Source organism: Psammomys obesus, unplaced genomic scaffold, assembly GCF_907164565.1.
Source record: "Psammomys obesus unplaced genomic scaffold, mPsaObe1.curated_primary_1811, whole genome shotgun sequence".
NCBI lineage: Eukaryota > Metazoa > Chordata > Mammalia > Rodentia > Muridae > Psammomys > Psammomys obesus.
In genome coordinates, this window is record NW_026591560.1 from 1713356 (window position 1) to 1725695 (window position 12340).

The 12340-nt window shown below is 54.4% G+C and overlaps 1 long non-coding RNA gene across 1 annotated transcript; it reads left to right on the forward strand.

The window, feature by feature from the left end:
* Positions 1–7673: 7673 nt before the first annotated feature.
* On the forward strand, positions 7674–10950 carry LOC129679473 (uncharacterized). The gene is made up of 2 exons (XR_008720551.1): positions 7674–8350; positions 8511–10950. It is a non-coding gene; the product is annotated as an uncharacterized LOC129679473 (long non-coding RNA).
* The last annotated feature ends 1390 nt before the right edge of the window (positions 10951–12340 follow it).

Below are 12340 nucleotides of genomic sequence, written 5' to 3' on the forward strand. Positions count from 1 at the left end.
CCAGCATGACAAGGTGCCTGGCTGGTGCCCCTTCCTCCTACTCAGGCCCTCCGTACCCTGCCACCAGAGTCAATTTCCTGTTGTAATCACCATTACCCCGCTGGCTCAAACCAGGCATCCAGTGCCTCAGTTGTATAGATTGGACGTCACAGTCTCAGTGGGCTAAACGAAGGTGTGGGCAGACAGCACTTCCTGACACTCTGGGGCAGCTGAACTCCGTTAGCTTCTGAGGACCATGACATTCCTTCACCAGACTAGTGATGGCAGAATCCTCGGATCACATACGCCGACCCTCCATTCTCCCGTCTTGCTGTGACCTGGGCCTTGTGGCAACATAATCCAAGGTGCTGTCCCAGTGGTCAGCAGCTGGGTGACTCTAGTTGCCTTTGGCCATTTTACTGATTTCTTGTCTTGTTGCTGGGACAAAATACCTGACAAAGCAGCATAAGGAAGCAAGAGCTTGTTTGGCCCCGTCTCGGGTCCCGCCCATCCCCATCTCGGGAGCTCAGCAGCAGAAGCTTGAGGAAGCAGGTGAGCTCTGGCACTCAACTAGTTCTCTCCTTACTCCTTATGGGGATGGCAGCGCCCACCTTTACGGTGGGATCACACACATACCAGAGGTTTGTCTCTTAGGTGATTATCGATCCCGTCAGGTTGACAATGTTGACCATTACAGCCATGTAACCTGGAAGAACTAAATACAGAATCCAGGGTGCAGAGGCTCCTTGGAGGTCATCTCTCTGGCCACTGAATCTCTCCCATCTCTGTACTGCCTGGATGTTCCTCAGTGGCCCCACCCCCACCCCTTTTTTTGAGACAGGGTCTAATTCACTAACATAGTGAATTCCTGGGTAGCCTGGAATTCGCTGTGCAGACCACTGTGCTACCCTCAAACTCAGATCAGTCAGTATCTACCTCTGTTGGGGTTCGAGGTGTGTGACACCACACCCAGCAACCAAGCAGTCTTACTGTCTCTGACTAGGCTTTGTCACACTGGCTGCCTTGCACAGGGACCAGTGGCCCAGTGAGAGGATCTGGCCACATGAAATTTCTGGTCCATGGTTGCCTCAGCTCCTTCACAGAACCATGGCAGAGCCTGGCTTCAGCCCTGTTCAATTTCTGCCCAAAGACCTAGTCAAGTCCAGTGGTTTGATGGCTCAAGAGCAAACTATGTCTCCCATACATACATACATACACACACACTTACTCAATGGCATGGTGGAGAATATTGTGCCCACCTTGTCTTTGTATCCACTATCTTTGCCTTAGAGGAATGCTGAATGCTAGAGAGAGCAACCTGAGGGTGTGGAGCCCACGCCAATTCCAGGCACCCTTGAGCTAGACAAAGGGAACTTGGGGAGGACTCTGCAAGGAGAATTTTAGTGAGAATTCAGGAATTTTGATTTCTTTAAAAATAAGATAGGCATGGTGTGGTGTATGCCTGTAATCCCAGTTCTTGGGGAGGCAGAGGCAGGTCAATCTCTGTTGAGTTTGAGGCCAGCTTGGTCTTCAGAGCGAATCCAGGACAGCCAAGGCTACACAGAGAAACCCTGTTTCACCTTTGTGTATTTTACATGTGCCTGCCTTATGCCCAAGAATAGAGCACTGCAACTGTAGACAGACATGGTTGGGAGCTGCCATGTGGGTGCCAGGAACTGAGCCTCTGTACAAGTAGCCAGTGCTCTTAGCTGCTGAGCCATCTCTTCAGCCCTGTCCCTTTTTGATTTTTGAAACTGGGTCTCAATAAATTGCCCAGACCGGCCTTAAACTCTTGATGGTTCTGTTAGCCTCCAGAGTTCTGGGAGGATAGACATGACCTACTATGCCTGACTTCAGGCTTCAAAATACTTTTCAAGGAGACTGCAGTTCACTGGGTATGGTCACAAGCACCCTTAAGCCCAGCACTTGGGAGTTCAAGGCTGCAGAGTTCCAGAGCAGCCATAGCTACACAGAGAAACCCTGCACAAAGGAATAAAAATGAAGAGGAGGGCAGAGATCACTACAAAGAAAAGACAGCCTATAACCAAGTTGTCCAGGAGGGTAACAGTTAGCTTTTTAGGATATGGAGGTCACAGGTCACCAGAAAAATGAGAAACTGCATGCAGGACCCTGTTGACAAGTGAGGTAGCCCCATCCAACATAGGACAAGAGGAAGAGAGATACTAGAAAAAGGATCAGTGACCAACACAGGCGTCCAGGAGGGCATCTATCCCTGTCCCATCCCTACCCCCGGCTCAGCTTCAAGGTAAATAGAACAGAGGTCATGAGGAAAGCCTGGCTTTGACCTGGAGCCTGGCAGACACAAACAGCCTGGACCCAAGGGAAGAGTGCATCTCAGGACAGATTCTCACTGCCCATTCAGTCTTTGGGAAGTCCCTGGCACCTCCACCCTGTCCAAACCCATCCCACGTTTCAGGGAACACAGGTGGGTTACCCAACTGCATCCAGAATTGAGGTACAGAGCTGAGCCTGGGCTCTCCTGGGTTCTGTTTTCAGCAGCAAGGCCATGCCAAGGGGTGGAGGTGTCCTTTTCTTGTGCCCTCAGAGGAAAGGCAGGTTCAGCTGTGACCAGCAGGGGGCAGCAGAGCCCTCCCCTTCCTTTTGGACTGCGCCATCATGAGCCAGCAACTTTTGGCCCAGCCTAGTACAGGCTGCCAGGAACAGGGTGTGCCTCCGAGGACATGCTCCCACACCCAGGACTAAAAGGAGAACATTCACACAATAGCTCTGTGTTTTTAAAGAAGCCAAAATTCTTTAATTTTCACCACAATTCCCCATGCAGAGTTCTCCCCAAGTCCCCTTTGTCTATCTCAAGGGTGCCTGGAACCCACCTGGGCTCCAGACACTACCTCTAGCATTCAGCCTCTTATTTGTGGCATCATCTGCCTCCACTGCTGTCAAGGCAGAGCTGGGGCAGGCCAGGGTGGGGTGCAATGCTCAAGTTCACACACGCTGACTCGAAGGCCAGGATCTTCCTCCTGCTCTGCGTTTCAAGTGTTCAGGAACCAGGACCCAGAATCCAAGTGGATTCTGCTTTGGAACCTGAGGTGGGCAGATCTTCAGGATAATCACGTGTCTCTGCTTCACCTGGTTCCCACAGGAACTGCAGTCTCTGGCCCCTGCACACCCACCCCACCCCTTCCTGATGCCCAGCTGTCAGTCCCCTCTACACCCTTACTGGGCCCTCCAGCTAGTTCACCTTGGGCCTTGTGGCTGCTGGTAAGCATTCTACTAATAAGGAGCTCCACTGGTCTTTTTTTTTTTTTTTTTTCTTTAAGATAGGGTTTCTCTGTGTAGACTTGGCTAGCCTGAACTTACTTTGCATACCAGGCTGGCCTCCAGCTCAGATCTGCCTGCCTCTGCCTCCCCTCGTACTGGGATTACAGGTGTGAGCCACCACGCCCGCCCAGCTTGGTCCCAGCTTTAAATTATTTTACATGATTTACAAGGAAGGACTAAAGTCCAAGCTCATCTCTGGAACTTCCATTACCTGCCATGGCGTTTGGGTGCTGGTGTCAGTGATGACCACTGACGCCCTCAGCCAGTGAGCACAGGCCTGCTATGTGTCGTGATCAGCAGAGGGGTTTTCCGCCGCCCTGTGAAGCGAGCAGAAGCCCTGGCTCTGTGGTTGTTAACACATGGATGGCACTCATACCAAACAGATTGTAGAAGGACCAAACACAGTCTAGTTCACCAGTGGGTCGGGTCCCTGTGGTGGCAAGCTCCTCCTGGGCTGAGGACCAGCATATGGCTGGTCCTGGAGAAGGAGGAAGGGGTTTTGGACACCAATGTGAGGTATGACCAGATGTGGGCAGATGACCCCAGAGGGACGTGCTGCCGGGTGGCCCGGGGGAGGAAGCTGAGAATGGACACACAAGGCAATTGGAGGAATGCAGGAGAGCTGGGCCTCACTGGTGGAACATCAGAAGGGTCATGGAGACCCAGGGTAAACAAAGCCCGTGGGATGGGCCCCCAGTTCCATCTGCAGGGACACAGTGACAGAAAGGTGAGCTTGGAAAAGGTTCAGGAAGGGGGGTGAGCCTGGAGCCCACGAACCTAGAAAGCAGGGGCCGGGTACACAGGGACTTGTCAGGAACACAGTCCTGGGAGCTCTGGACAGAGGCTGACGTCATCTGAGTTATTTTCTGCAAGTCATAGCCTGAGGCCTAGCTGAAAAGGGAGGACACACCCCGGAGCCCGGCAAATGGCAACTGAGATGAGGAACTCACAGACCCCGAAGTGCCCAGGAAAGGCAGGCTCCACTCCTGAGCACCCTCCTGCTGTCTGAGGACCCCTGTCCCCCTTCCTGACCTCCTTGGCCTTGCCACAGAGCACCCTGTGGTCACCTCCAGTGACCTCTCCCTCAAATCCCTTCTGCTTACATCCGGTCCCCAAAGCGCCCTCCCCCCCTGGCCACCCCAGTCCTTGAGCAGAACCATCACATCATGTGCTGTAGCTGGCCTGAGGTCCTTGTTTGAGTCTGTCTGTAAATATTTACCAGGGCCTCACAGGATTCAGAGAGACCTTTGGAAAATGGAAACTGAGAAGTGACCCACACTGGGGCCTGCATCCTGCCAGAGCGCCTGTGGGCCCTGTGATCTAGGACACGCTGGACAACAGCCCTGTCCCACAGATCAGGTGGGGTGGGGGGTGGGCACTGTTTTATAGCCAAGGGGCTGACTGAGAAGTGACTTTGTGGCCCTGATGTACAAGAGCAGAGGGTAAAAGGTGGCCTGGGAGCTGCTGGGTGAGACCTGATTCCATAGAGACAGTAATCCGGATTTGTGAAATGGGGGAAGAAAGGGGGTTAAGCGCCCCACCCTCCCCACCCCCGCAGGAAGAGCCTGGCAAGTTTGGGGGCAGGGGCAGGGGCAGGTTCTTTTTCTGCTCAGGCTGCTCCGAGGCTCCCGGATCAGGACGGGAAGGCTTCCTGCCAGCCAGCAGTGACTTTGCAGTTTCCTGAGCCACAGGTCCGGCCTCAGTGTGGAAAGAAAAGCCAGGCTGAGGGGGAGCTCTGGCACCAGGCAAAGCCCAAGGCAAGCTAGAAGGCCAGGAACTGGACCTTTGAAGGATGGGGGCTGGAGTTGAGTTCTGGAATAGTCTCTAGTCGTGGCAGCAATACTGGCCGGGTACTTAGGGCACACTTAGATAGAACACTAACCCTTTCCAAACCCTTCTCACTATCCCAAGTGTTTTAATCGGCGATCTTGAGGTCCTTCCCTGCGTCCCAAGTTGGGAAACAACTAGGCGGAGCTGACTTTCAAATCTGATGGGGCAAAGCCGGTGGGGAACTGCCCATGTCCTTGAGAAAGGGCTCGGAGAGTGGGCCGCGCCCGGAACCGCAGAGCTGGCTGGAAAGAGCTTACCCAGGCGGGCGCTGCAAGCTGTCGCGCCCAGCCCCACCCAAAGCCTTGTTTACAACTTGTTTTGATCCGGGGACGTCTACAGCAGCAGTGGCTGCCCTGCCCCTGTCCTTGAGCAGGGTGGAGCTCAAGGTGTTGGAGGGAAGCAGGACCCAGGCTTTACGTACGTCCACCAACAAAGGGGTGGGCCCGGCCCGGCCCTGAGGCCGCCTCACCTGTCCCCTCACATCCTATTCCCAAGGAAAACGTGTCTTTAAAGGCCTGGAACCTCTGAAACGGCCCTACTGCCCTTGAGAACTGGGGCCGGTCCCTGGGCAGCTGCGGATCTGATGGTACACCCCAACTTTATAGAACCCCAGGTTCTGTGTGGTACCAATTAGGCCTACTCGTTCGAAAAAATGTCTTAAGAGTGTAGGACTGATACATGAGGGAAGCTGTGAGGCCAGAGCTGGAGCCCCACGGGGCTGTGGAGGCGGCTCAACAATGTCTAAGCCCCGACTTCACAGGCACGGCCTGCAAAGTGGCAGGAGGCCTCTCAGGCTTCGTTTCAGGGCCGCCTCCCGGCCTTCTAGAACATTTTGACAAACAACTCCTGTTCTTTCAGGCGGTCACCACCACCCACGCCTCGAACTGTGGCCAGAGTAAGTACAGAGGAGACAAAGACAGGCAGAGTGGTAAAGGCCTGTCATCCCAGCACTGGAGAAGTTGAGGCAGGAGGACTGCCGAGAACTCTGGGCCAGTATGGGCAACAGTGTGAGACCCTTTTTAAAAATAAATAAGGGGGAAGGAAAAGAGAGATAGGACAGGCCTTGGCGAAGGGTGAGGGGCAGGATTCTAGGCGGCCTAAGAACCAAGCTAAGCAGCCACCGGGAAGCGAGCCAGCGCTTGCCACATAATCACCCTCTGTAGCTCGGGTCATATGAGAGTCACCAGTTTTCCGGGAACGGGGGAGGGTGCAGTCGAAGCCCGGCCCGCCTGCAGATTCCATCTGCCAGGGGCAAGGGAACATTCCCCATCCCCCAGCTCCCCTCTAGGTTGCTAAGGGAGGCTCTTGACACAGCGTGGCTTTGTTTGCAGTGTGGGTGGTGAGGCCGGAGACTGCCCGGCAGTCATTCTGCCAACTGCCTTTCTCATTCGGCTTCCTTGAACTGTACTTCTACTTTTTCTTTTCTTTTTTGGGTGCGGTGGCGGCGGAGGCAGGCGGCTCTAGAGCCTAAGAAAGACCTCACAGTGGTGGTAGGGGGGGCTCCAGGTTGTCCAGGCCCCGCACTGGCACCAATTCCCCTTTTGAAAACCCTCCCCAAACCTCTGGCTCCTCTCCGCTGAGCTCGGGGGGGGTGGGGGGACGCGGAGGTTTGCGGATAAGGTGTCCTTTTGGACCTGGGCCGGGCCCCACCCCGCGTGGACAGCCAGCCTGGCTCCCCCAATGGTCGTTCAACCCGGCCCCCACCACAGGCCAGAAGCTGTCGCCGAGAAATGCGGCTTTAAAATACCACTTTTCTCGCCATCCCGCACCCAAAAGCAAAAAGATTCGGAAAAAAAAAAACAAACAACAACCCACTTTTCTGGGCTGGGCGTCCTCTGCAACCACACACAAACGCAGACTCATTTTACAGGCCTGTGCTTCGTACTAAAAACCTTGCAACCGCCTTTCTTCTAACCCCACTGACTACCTCGGACCCAAGTCAAGAGTCCCACTCCCCCTTCCGTGGACCGGGAAGGGGCCTGGGAGGAGAAGGGGGGGTTGGGAAGGGATGAGGAAGGGGCGGCGGCTGGGATACAAGGCGAGTAAACTGTAATAAATAAATAAATTAATTAACAGCGTCCTACCCTAGCTGCTGGGCCGGTCCTTCCCCCACCCGACCCTGCGGGCGCCCGCGCTGACGTCACCCTCCGAGCAGGCGGCGGCAACGCCCGAGGAGTCACGCGCCCGGGCCGCGCCCCGCCCCGGTGGCGGCTGCGCCTCTGCAGAGATCCCTCCGCCACCCGGTGGAATTTTCCAGGCGCCCTGCCGGCCCTTCTTTCGGGCCCCCGCGGGGCGTGGTGACCTGCAGCGACTGGTAGTTTTCCTTCCGCCCTGAGTCAGGGTGCTCCCCTCCCCCAGCCCCCCGCCCCGGCCGGGCCTGCCCACCCCAGACAGCGAAGGGCGTCTGTCCCTGATGGTATTCACCTCCCGGATACCATCTTCGGAAATGTCCTTCATCCCCTGACGCCCTGCCAAAGGGGCAAGAAAGGCTCGTTGAGCCATCTGAGGGAGTGGCCGTCGGTGGAGGCCACGACCCCGCCCCTCGTGGGCTCCCTTGGCTAGGTCGGGGAGGAACTTTTTTTTGAGTGTCCGTGGAGGAATCGCTCCGTTGAGCAATGCCCGGGTGACGCGACCCAAGACTATAAAAGCAAAAGTTGTGTCCCCCACCTGTAGGAGTTAGTGACAGGAAGGGCTGGCGCTTGGGCTGAGTGGTGGGGAGGAGGTGGCTAGTTCAGGGCTCAGAGAAGAGATGGCAGAGTTAGGGGTAGCCACTAGGGTTGGGGTGCGAGAAGGGAAGCTAGCTAAAAAGGGGGCTAGTTTTTGGGACAGTGGACGAGTGGAAGGCGGCTTCCGTGGCGGCTTCCGTAGCGCCTTCCACGAGCCACACAGGGACAGCAGCCTTCGAGACCAGGCTGTCCCTGGGGTCTGCTGGAGCGGGGCCACTTGACCCCCAGGAAGGCACAGTTTCACGGGCTTACACGGGCCCAGTGCCTAGCTTGAATTGAGTGGCAGAGCAGAAAGTGCTGGAGACGGGTGGACCTGGGCCCTCGAGGCCTTGGAAATCATGAAAGGCAGGCAGTGGGGGGCAGAGCTAGGCGGGCCGTGGGTCGGCCTCGACCTTTGCGAGACCAGCAGACCCCTTATTTTCCAGATGAGGGGTTGTGAGCCTGCGTGGGGATGAGGCCTGGTCTAACGGAAGGTGGACTTAGCTTCGCTGGGCACACAGCTGTGGCCCACGGTGGTATGTAATTTGGGCTTGGCCTGACAGCACCCAGTTCTGGGTGAGAGGAGTGGGCTGTAGAGGCGAGTTGTCTTTACTCGACAGGTCGGCCAGGTCCCGGGACGGCGGAGATGGAGGGCGCGCGTCTTGGGGCTGTATTGACCACAGATTTATTTTTCAGATCGCACTGCTCCCCTCTGGACTTCTCTAGGTCCCGTGGTTCCCTCTTCTGTGATCTCCCTCTTGCCCTACTGTTCCCTCTAACTCTGAGGTTAAGGATTCACTTAAAACCTTGGCCTCTGGGTTATCTGGTAAGCCTTGGGAAGGTGTAGATCGGTGTCGCAGGCTTGGACTCTGGTGCTTTGGTATTCACTGGTAAAAGTGCAGGATACATACCCTGACTGGGTGGGGAGAGTTGGGTGGGCTCGCAGCTGTGCGGTCACCAAATGCCTCATGGATGTGGTTTATTGCTGTAGTGTTCATCATGCCAAGCAGATGGCACCAGGAGGAATGGAGCCCTTGCCAGTGTGAGTCGTAGCAGTGCAGGAGGGCAGACCCTGGCGGAGACATCGGCCTAAGTTGATGCCCTACCCAGTGAATTCCAGAGGCTTAGGAGGTTCCGCTCAGCCATGTGTCCAGGCCTGGTTCAGGAGGCCAACGTTTTAAGTTCAGATCCGCTTTCGGGGGGCGGGCAGATGCTTCCAGCTGGAGGGGCTGTCGGCTGTGAATGTTCTGGGAGCACCATTCTCCGGATTCGGGAATGCCAGCAGGGACCCCCCCCTCCTGGGGGGGGAGAGGCGTTCATTCGGCTGCTACATCTTCTAAACCAAGCCTCCAGTCTTGCTGGTTCTGTGCTGCAAACTTGGCTTCGAGAAGATTCCTGGGGTGTAGAACACTGGCTTGATGTCCTCCGTGAAGCCTGCCGTGTAGATGGAGTCCGGTGACCACACCCACCTTCCCCGCTTCTGCAGCCGGCCCGCCTCTGCCTCGGTCAGAGGATTTCTTAGTGTGATAAAACTTTTGGGTGTTGGGGAAAGCTGTTCACTTACAGATGACTTTGGGGAAGGGTATTCCGTGGAGCCAGTTGTTAACTAGGGTGGGGTGGGCACAAACTGCCCACAAGTTCTGTTGGGGTTTGTAGATGGCGTATCTAATCTTGGGCGGCACCTGGCACTGGAAGGGAATGGCGGGCCTGCAGTGGTCCCCGGGGATCTGGTTTTCTGTGGGTTTGGGCCTGGCGCTGGGTGGTAGGCACGCGCTATCCAAACTTACAACCTAGTTCTTGATTCCTTTTGTTGGCTGGTTCTCCTGACTCGGGGCCTGGCGGTGTGTACCGGGCTGGCCTGGGTTCTCAATCCTGCTGGGGTTACAGGGGTCATCTAAAACCTGTCCTTCTGCCTTAAACTTGTACTGGGTCAGGCTTGGGAACACTGCTACCAGAGGTGGGACTGGCTGTGCTTGGCACTGGTGTTGGCCAGAGGCTCGATGGAGAAGTGGGGTGCTGGCAGGGGGCGTGCTTGGGGTCGATGGGGGTAACAGTTTGGGAACTAAATAGCACTCGTAGAAGGTAAATCCGGAATGAGGGTGAATGAATCCTTGGTGTCCAGTGGCGGTGGCTTGGAAATTATCAAAATCTTGCTCAAATCCAAGAGGAAAAGCAAAATTGTTTTGCTTTGCTGTTGAATGGGGAATAATTGAAGTTGTGTCTGAAAAACATTTTTATAATTGCTGAACGATCGTGTCAAACTCAAGAATACACAAACACATGCCAACCTATGGGGGCAGCCGGAAAGGGTTGCTGGGAAGCGGTTTCCAAGGAGTAAAAGGGGGAGGGCTTGTGAATGCCCACATTGTGGGCTCTTGAAAAACCTTTGTGCTTGGTTCACACTACTGGGGGTTTATCGGGTACTGTTATTGGAGATTCTAATGCTATCTAAATTTGGGTGTCCTGCGTCCATTTACAACACATACAGGAATGTATCGTGCAGGTCCTGCGTTATGCAACACAGGAATGTAGTGTGTGAGCCATGCCTTACGAAACACATCTTGAATTTCTGGAACTGGCTGGGAGACAACAGCGTTTGCATACTTGACTAATCTTTCAAATGCGTCATTGTGACTAGGGGACGGTCTTGCGTTTATGGGATCACTGGAAACCTGTTCCGTGCACCTGTGCCTTTGCCATGAATCATTGTTCTTTGGTTTGAAAGGCGCTTTTTAACCCATTCTCGACCAGAGGGGGAGACTAATCAGTTTGGGAAATAAAAAAATAAAACCGGGGAGGGGCCACCTTACTAGAGAATGATCTGCAGAGATTGACTCTGAATGTTTTGAGCGTTGGTAAAGCAACAGCCGAGTGGCTTTTGTGTTTTCTCCTCTTAGAATACAGCCCTCAAGTGCTGCTCGAGGGACCTTGTCTTCTGGGTTGGTGGCTTTGTGTTTGCTGTGTGAGCAGGGTGGGCATGATTGTCATTGGAACAGCCGGGTTTTGGTCTCTGGAATGGGGAGGTGTGAAGAGCTGTACGGGGTCAGCAGCACCTACTTGTCTGTACTAGAGTGTTCAGTGTGTAGCCACTAATCACTTTCTCCCCTTAACAGCAAAATAAAGGTTTGAGATTGAAGCTCCTTAGAATTGTCATGGCTGTTACATCCTCGACCTCGCTCTCATCTGTGTTATAGTTAGGCCTAGATTCACTGCAGTTAGAGCAGGGAGGGGCTGGGGATGGTTGCAGGCAAGACCCACATCACACAGGGTAATAATGAGTGTCCAGGTAAGGCCGTACATAATCCAGGACATTCCCAGGTTGTATTTAAATATTTTGGTTTGGGGAAAGCCATCTAAATGGTACTGTGTGGTAGCTTTTCATATTTTCACTCGGAAGCTGGCATGAGCTTGAGATTTGGGTCTGAACATGTAGTTCTCATGGGCTTGTTTGTGCTGGTACATGACTAAGGTTTTTACTGTGGGGAGGGTTTTTACTGTAGGCAGAAGCCGTTGGAATTCAGGGAGTGGATCCTTCCTGTCAACACTTAGTCCTGGGTAGGAATGTAACTGGTTGGTCGTGGGAGCCAACCTGTGCTGAATGGGGCTGTGGTGTTACTAAAACAGGGAATGTTGCTTACACAGAGTTTGGGCTTCGAACACTGCCAGCTTCTGCTAGGATAGGAGCCTGCTCTCTGAAAGCAAAGGTCAGCCTGTGGCTCTTATCGAACTGTTGTCTTGGCAAGGATAGAGTAGGGTGGGGACCAGGCAGCGCTTGAGGAGCAGTCTTAGTCCCCCTGCCGCAGGGAGGCTGGCTGCTAGCCCAGCTCCTGGGTGTGTATTTTTTTTTTCCCCTGGTCCATCAGTGACCACACTTGTGCTGAGAATCCAGAATGGGGTGTCCTGGAAGCTTTCTGTCTAGGCTTGTGGGACTACCAGGAGTAAGTGCTGCTGAATAGAGATGGTATTTTGAATGACAAGTTCTCACCATGTAGCCCAGACTGGTGTGAATTCGAAGACCCACAACAGCTTCCTCAAGTGCACGCTTGTCTACACACCCTCTTACTGTCTGGTCTGTCTCAGCCTCTTTCTGGTTTCTGCACTTCCATCTTCCCGTGCCAGCAGGCTGGTAAGGAATTCATCCCAGCTATGTTAGAAATGGCGGAAGCAGGCTACCCACTGCTCTGTCCCGTGACTTGTAGGAATGTTGGTTTGGATCTTCTTTGAGTCACTCTGTAGCCCAGGTTGGTACGGAACTCAGCAATCATCTGTCACCCTCCCAAATGTTGGGCATACAGATGGGAGCCATAGTGTCCCTCAAAGACTGCTCTTGGCCCTGGGGTCATTGGATGGCCGTCTTGCCACAATTCCTCAGCCTAGGACCATGGTGCGGGTTTATTCTTTGAGCTCTCAGACGGCAGTTCATCTGGAATGCAGCAGGGCTGAGGTCAATCATGTTAAGTGACCAAAAGAACCTTTAATGTGGGCTGACTTGTGCATTGCCAAGGAGCTGCAGAAGTCTTGGCGCG